The following is an 8,466-nucleotide window of genomic DNA, read 5'->3' on the forward strand; positions in this document are numbered from 1 at the left end:
ACTAACATTACTTTTATAAGTCATATTTATGGTCTCACATATATATTACTATGAACAAAACCATGGTAGAATCAAGAAGGTACAGTGATGCAATCATATTTTGCAATTTTTTCAAAATTATTCTCTTGACAACATCTCATTGTCTAAATTTATATTTATAAATCCATTGTATACACAGAAATCAGAATTGGGAATCTGTTCTTTATTCAGTGAAATTTGACGAGGTACATAAAACTTATGATTACATGACTTTACCTTCTGAGTTCTACCATGCCAAACTCAAAAAATGATTTTTTTTTAAATAATTTATTGAAAATATTTTTGTTTTTTTTTTTTAAATATATCTCTGACACTTGTACTACGTACAAAAACAAAGTTGTATGAGGTTGTTGTTCCGTTTGTTGCACAACAATTCTTGCTATTACCTGAATTATTCTACCATGGTGGCAGCCCAATAAATTCTCAAATTAACAAAAAATAAATTGAAAAGAATATATTTGAAGAATATGATCCAAATTTCAGATCAATGATCTCTTTCATGGTAGAATTAAGAAGGTAAAGTCTTTGCAAGAAAAGTGACACTGGCTCAGTGGATACTTTTTTCCAAATACGAAGAAGATCACAAAACCCAAGGGTGTGCCTTTACAATTTTTAGAAAGAAATTTCTGTGTGAAGATCGCTTTTCATCTTCAGACATTGTAAACGTTTCCAAACGAAGCATCTTATTAATTAACACACATGTTCTATCCCTTATTCCCATCAGATTTTGTCCATGCATACGTACTGGGATGTGCTCCTAATGGGGCTGGCGCTCCTATTTCACACTTTATAAGAGATATAATTATCAAACCGAGTACTGTTGCAAATATTAGCATTTATTTGGAGGCAGTGCACCTATATATTTCAATCATTGCATACAATATGTGTTATTGTTTTCTAATATTTTATACTCCTTTTAAGTAGCAGGCCTTCGTTAATATAATTGTTTAGGCCGTCGCTCTTCGGTCCCTGACATTTTTTTCCTCTGCGTTGACAAAAAGAAGGAAGGAGAATCCGAAGGGTCCGATGACGATGAATTTTCAGGACCCCATGTCTCAGGAAGAACGGATTTCTGCCTTGGTGGTAAACAAGATGTAATTTTGGTATAAATGGCTGGATGTGTAGTTTCGACTAAATCAGATACTCTCTTTAAGAGTTATGCATATCACACAGAAAGATGGATGGAGTACATTATTAGATCAACTTAAATGATAATTATTTTTACGGGACGCATTTTGGGCGAATCAATTTATATATACCTTCTGGTGTCATAAGGCTTAGGGTATAAATAAATGAAAAACTATTCAAACTCGTTAAAATTGTTGAAAAATGCATATCTTAACGATCTCCGATTGGCGTCGTATAAGAAAACATATGAAAATCTACTTATTTTGGAAAAACCATTTTAAACATTTCGACGTATCAATGTTTCCAAGCGTTGATGCATCTACCTCTAATTTTCAACCATAGTATGTACACACATCAGAATAAATACAAATATAGAAAATGCTTACTTAAACTTTAATTTAACTTCAACTTTACCTTCTTAATTTTACCATGTTATTATCGTTTTTCTGCCGTTTTCTTCCGTATATATTTCTTGGTTTCAAAAAAATACAAGGCAAAATGAAAGCTTTTGTGTGTATGTCCCTTACAGAACAAAACATTTGCTCCAAACCCCAAGATATTAAATAAACAGGTTGTTAATATCGCCAAAAATATTCATATCTTACATTTATCACATTTCAATTTTACACTCCTATATATTTCATGCCTTCATAGACGTGGAATATTTCCTCTTGCACTGACTTCAAGACTGACTGAGTGACTGACAGAAAAATAAAACATTTGCTCCAAACCCAAAGATATTAAATAAACAGGTTGTTAATATCGCTAAAAATATATACTATATCTTACATTTATCACATTTCAATTTTACACCCATATATAATTTCTTGCCTTCATAGACGTGGGACATTTCCTCTTGTACTGATTTCAAGACTGACTTGAACGCTAAATGCCAGGCACAATATTCACTTGAAGATCTTTGTTGATTTATTAAACGTCCAAAGTACAATAATGCCTCATAGAGTTCATCTAACTCTTTGGCCCGGACCAGTTCACATGCATTTGAAGAAATTATATCTATATCACTACTATCAGGTACGTCAGTGCTTTGGAACCAAGCCAATAACTTTTCCAAGCATTTAGGTTGCATAAAAATATTTTCCGAACTTATGTTTTTACCATTATTATTATTGTCGTTGTTGCTTTCAATACATTCTTCAGCTACTACAGATGGAGGAGTCAACGGCCGATAGCTTTGATCGGGATCATTTGCTTGCTTTTGCTGTTGTATTTGCTGTTCTATTTCCATGCGTAAATCTGGAGGCAAAGCCGCTAAAAATTCCGGGTCCACTTCCGTAAGTGGCTCATTAGTTGTTACAGCTGGGGAAGATTTCGATTCCGAAGCAGTTTTATATTGATTAGATTTCAATGCCTGTTTTCTTTCCTGCTTTTGTTTTGCCGCCCTTGATGTGGACGGAAGAAAATCACTTTCATTGAGCAAACTAACATTATTTGATGTTATTTCAGGTTATCTCTTTTAATCGGAGGCTCTTCATTAATAACTTGTTTTTGGCTCTGCGATCCCGTAGGATTTCATTCTGTATATCTTGGGGAAGAGCATTAAACACCTCCAGATCGATATCGGAAGGAATTTGAAAATCGTTATTATTTGGGGTTTTTTCTTCGCTGCAGCATTTTGCAAGAGGCCCATGATGTTGGTTTTTGGTTTAACTTCCTTTGTACTGGCAGTTGCTTTACCTCTGCCTCTCTTAGAAGTTGTGGTCTTTTTTGCTTCTGGACTCTTTTTCACTTCAATAGGCTTCGCTGTGGTTTCTTTACGTTCCGCTTTTGGTTTTTCCTTTATCTTGCTGAACATACTTTTATGGCATTTTCTTTGGTTTATTTTCTGCTTCTACGGCGGTGTCTCATTGGTGGACAAAGCGTTTACTGGTTCTTCAACTGTTTCATTGGCTTTAATTTCCTTTGGTTTGTCCTTTTGTTTCTCTTTGACCTTGGAAAACATATTCATAATCCTATTTTCTTCGGCTTCTCTTGCTCCGATGTTGGTTCATCTAATTTGGAAAGCTGTATGCCAATTCCCCTTAACTCATGTGGGGGCAAATCCAAAGCTTTCATTGTATTGAGTATATTTCTGGTTATTATGTTCAAATCATTACAATATTCTGAAAGGGATACAGATTTGGTTACATGATCACAAACGCCATGACCCATGAATTTCGAAGTCTCCACTGGAGCCTCTTCGGCACGCACCATTAACTTGAGCGTAATGCATTTTGTTTTCCTTTTTATATTCAGGAGACGCCGGTGTACTTCCTCGCAAAGCTGTTTTAAAAATGTTTCCAATTCATCATAGGTTTTAAAGCGTATTCCATAATTGACTTCGGCCGACACAGATTTTCGTATTTGACCATAAGTTAGTCCACGTTGGTCCTGACCCCTACAGAACTGATATAACGTTTCGCCAAATTTCTTTCCCACCAGTACCTGTATGCGCACCAAAGAAACTTTTTGTAAATCGCCACAAGTTAGCAAGTTGGCATCTTTCAGTGTGTAGGCAGTGCTGCTGCCAACACCTGGTAACTCCTTTATGGGTATATCAGCCATATACGATTCAACATTTCACTTGTAAATAGAATTGTCCATCGGGTTTGGCTTTCTTTGTGCCATACGTGCCTGCAGTCTATAGAGAAAATAATAGGTATTTAATTGAAAATGTTTGCAAAATGAAATATGGCACAAATACCTACTTGTTCGCTCCAACTCCGGCTGAGCAAGGACACTGTGTTTTTCTTGATTTCGTCTCGTATGGCCTTCACAAAATCCATAACATCAACTTTAAGTTCCAGCAAAATGTCTGTCAATCCACAAACATTTCATCACAACTCACAGCCTCAATATTAAGGGTATATTGGGCAATGGTGTTGTAAAGAGTAAAGGCAACTTCTCGGTATCCTTCGAAGTCATATGGTAAGGTCTTCAATTCAGGACACAATTTTAGTGCCTGGCCCACAAACATGCCATTATGTATGCCTTAGCACGAGCTTCATAAGAAGCTGAAGCAATTTCTGATAATGACATCTTATTCTCAAAACCTCCACGCACCTTATCGGAAAGTATGTTGTTGTGCAAATGTTGTTCGAAACGTTTGGCAAATAATTCCATTTCCACTTTACGATCGGCATTGGGATGAACCGGCACTTCTGCCGCAGCAGATCCTCCTGGAAATCAACGTATAAGAATAAGCTATTTAAATGATAGTCTTTTCGTCAAAACCTTTGGAATGTGTTACAGCAACAGGGAGGCCTCTCAGATGTGGGTTATTCCTTAATCCAACCGACACAAAGAAACAATCCATATCAATGTGCATAATATATGTTTTGCGACTGCCACCATTTAAAGGCTCCACTTCTGGTATATTATTTTCCATTAACTTTTGTTTCAAAGCATTCTGGCAGGAAATTCTTTATCGGAGCCTTGCTCGCGCAGCTCACTGACATATTGCTTAAATCCTGCGCCCAATGTTGCAATATGATGCAAGCGAGAGTTATTAAAAAATTCAGATAGAAATTTCGGGTCAACCGCTGTACGTGCCACACCAGAAGCATTTGCTTTCGACTTGTTGACCATTAGTTGTATTTAATGTCGAATTATGACTGGTTTCCAGGGTATTATTTTGGGCAGTGAAACTTTTCTAATAGTAGCATTAAATAAATTCAAATCGGCTTCTAGTGAATTTCGGAGCTATTAATTGTTTCTGATCTATTATGTGCTGTACCGCCGTGGTCTGCGAAGCTCTGATCTGATGCACCCTTACTAGCTGGTATACCAGGATTTGTTATGCTGATATCTGGCTCTTCCTTTTTCTTTTTAATGGCAAAGCTTATTGAAGGTTGCGATGTTTCTGATTGGTATACAGCAAATATTTAGTATAATCCAAAATCCTCTTTTCTTTCAGGCAATCGACAACCCACTGGGGACTAACAATTTTGCTCGTGTCCATATTTCTACCTTTACGTCGGGCAAATTTGATGCTATGATAAATGTTGTATGTGAACGTTGATAATGATGATAGGTCCCGCCATGTACCATCATTATACGTTTTAGCTCATCGGATGAGGGGTTCGTGAGGCCATTTACAAATATAGATATGCCATTAAATAGATTGGATTGTCTAAAAGGATCACTAGCCGCACTAAATTGTTCCTCCAATTTAGTGATTTTGGCTTCCATGTAGCCACCCTAAAATAGAAATAGTATTCGTGTATTGTGTTTAGAAATCTATTAGTTTTTCAGAACTTGCCCATTCATCGAATCCATTGTTTGCCATCTTTTACGATCGAGTTTTTATCCAAGATTCTATGGTTCACCGTTCTGATGAAATAAGGGATTTATTAGGGATAGGTGAGTCGACTTCCAATTGATCGACTTCGAGTACTCAAAGTTCTGAAATCGAATTCAACAATGGACTTGGCTGAAAACCGAGTACTCGACTATTCATAGTCGATTTCAAATTCCTGTTCAACTGTTTGTGTCCTGTTTTACTTATGGTCTGTTTCAGAACTGCAAGAATGTAAAGCTTTTACTACGATAACCAATATTACATTTATGAAATTGTAAAAAATTGCAAAACCATTAGATTCTTGCTGGTTCTTGGAACAGAGTGAGTGGCGGCAATAAATTTCCAATATCCTTAAATAATCGATAAGCCAAGTATCGATTATTTAAGGTGTTCTTCTTTCCTTTAGTGCCCTACATTATAAACCGTGTTTTTGTTTCATTTTGATCTTTATCGCCCATTTCGCTTAGTTCTTTGTTTCTTTTCTACGGCGTTAGTATTTTTAACAAGAGCTTTGCTCAGCTCGGAAATAAATTATTTTAAAATAATAAAATATTTTATAAAAATATATTTCGAACGCAATAACAAACCAAAACTGGATGGAGAGAGTACCCGGGCCACAAATACATTCCCATAAATCCAAGTTTGATGGATTTCTAGTACTATCTGTCTATTAAAGGCGAAAAGGTAATTCTAATCTAATACTGTTTGGAATCCAATGTCTTTGTCTTTATTACATGTAGTGAAAGGAAATGTGTTTTGCTTGTAAGGCAGTTGAAGAAAAATAATACAACAGAGTTACTAATTACCAAAGTATTAGTTTTGAGAACATTATTTAAGAAATAGGCATGGTACCATGGAAATATGTGGCTAACTAAAAAAATCAGCACAATTAAATTAAATGAAACAAGTTTCTACAGACAAAGCCAAGAAACAAAACATGAGAGTATCCGTCCGTGTTATAAAAACCCGTGATATACTTGCGCCTTGCACTTTTTTTGGAGAAAATCCTATGAGCATCAAGCAAGGAACTTTGCATTAAAACAAAACTGTTTCTTAATAAAATGAAATGTGTTGCATACATTTAGGCTTACAACAGGATATTAAAACATTTACATTCTATATAATTTTTTCTTCCGTGCTGCCTAATTTATACGAACAAGTTAAAAACGCGTTATTTAGATTGTCAACAAACGATACATTTTCGTTGAACACATAATTTTGGTTTCTCTGGTAATTATTATTAAAATGTTAAAACGGTCCTCCATAACAAGTATATATAAAACGGTATAAAACACCAGATACAGCTTAGGAATACCTTTGAAGTACCGGCATATCTGACCGAAGCCAAGAAGTATAGAATTTGGCGAAAAACCGATTTAATATTTAAGACCCCCACAGCCCTAATATGCACTCCATAATAATGATTTTCGGTAAAAGATGTCAGTTACTGCATAGAAATACAATGCCCAAATTTGATGGGATCGGTTAAATTTGGGTATAGCTGCATATCTATCTTTGTCCGATTTCAAGTTTATATCAGCCCAAAGAGAATACATTTGGACACATACGAACGAATTTAACCAAGGTTCATATATAGTTTAAGCTCCCACGTGTATGATTCATCCGATTTGATATCTAATTTCCCCAAAGCCACAACATGCGCTTCAAAATAATGATTTTGGTACAAGATATTAAATACAGCCTACAAATATCTTTGCGAAATTTTGTTGAGATCGGTTTAATTATCAAGCGCTTGCTTGAGTGATCCACACTTTCGTATTTTAGTGTCAACTGTTCCAAACCTGCAATGCTCCGTACACAATAGTCCAATGGATTGGTATCCGGAGATTTTGGTGGCCATTGTGCACTGGAAATGAAGCGAGGAACCTCATTTTTTACCATTCTTGGGTGGCGCGTGCTGAGTGCGATGGTGAAGAGTCCTTTTGGAATGGGCCTGCGGCCAAAATCGTTGCGTGCCCAAGGCTTTAACACACCCTCCAGACTATTTTCGCGAAAATATTCGGCATTTATTCTGATGCCACGGTCAATTAATACGAGCGGAGGGCGACCATCTTTGGCAAGTAAACACGATCATTTTGTTTGTTTACAAACTGCTGGACAACGAGTGTTTTTTCATCGGAGAAAACCAAATTTAGCAGTTCACCATATTCGGCCAAGTGAAGCAACTCTTTAGCTCTTTTGAGTCTATTTTCTTTCCGTTGCGCTGTATTCTTGCACTTTTTGGAATTTTAATGGCTTTACCCCAAGCGATTGTTCAGCTCACGAGATATTTTTCGCCACTGCGACGCAGGTTTCGATCAAGTCGCTTCTTTACTTTTCGAACCCTTTCTGCTGATGTTGCTGTTTTCTTCCGTCCTCTTCCTTGACGTCGGGCTACGCTACCAGTATCACCGTAACGATATTGATATGTTGATATAAAACAGAAGTTGAAGTTGACAACATTGGAGAACAAAGACATTATAGAATTCGACTACTGAACAGGTCATTTTGCGTACATTTTGAAGGAGAAATTTAATTTTTATTTTGAAAGTTGGATGTTGTCAATTAAATATTATTAAATAATATGTTAGTATGAAATTACCTTATATCATTTAGTAGTAATAAGTAGTATGCAACTATTCAACTTCCCAATATGGTAAAATGTTTTGTACGTCCGTATTTCCCAAGTACCACAGATTTATATCTTAAATAAATACAAATTATACGTTGTGTAAACTGTTTACTTTAAAATTATTCCATTTTGATATTCTCCATTACAAACATTCACTTTTTTGTTTTATTGGTATCTATTTTTTAAAAGAACTTAAAAAAAGAACAAGTGTGCTTGACATATTTCGCTAACATTCTTCATTACATATATATGTATAATTTATGTAGTTCTGAAATAAAAACATATGTTTTAATTATGTTGAAAAAAGTTAATTGAGAAATTTCGACATTTGAAAATCTATTATATGTTTATTTTTATCTCCTGTACA

The 8,466-nt window shown here is 35.5% G+C and overlaps 1 pseudogene; it reads right to left on the reverse strand.

Annotated features, from left to right (window-relative positions):
• Window positions 1-854: 854 nt before the first annotated feature.
• Window positions 855-5,546, reverse strand: LOC131806710 (DNA repair protein Rev1-like; annotated as a pseudogene).
• Between the last annotated feature and the right edge of the window lie 2,920 nt (window positions 5,547-8,466).

Source organism: Musca domestica, unplaced genomic scaffold, assembly GCF_030504385.1.
Source record: "Musca domestica strain aabys unplaced genomic scaffold, Musca_domestica.polishedcontigs.V.1.1 84, whole genome shotgun sequence".
Taxonomy (NCBI): Eukaryota; Metazoa; Arthropoda; class Insecta; order Diptera; family Muscidae; genus Musca; species Musca domestica.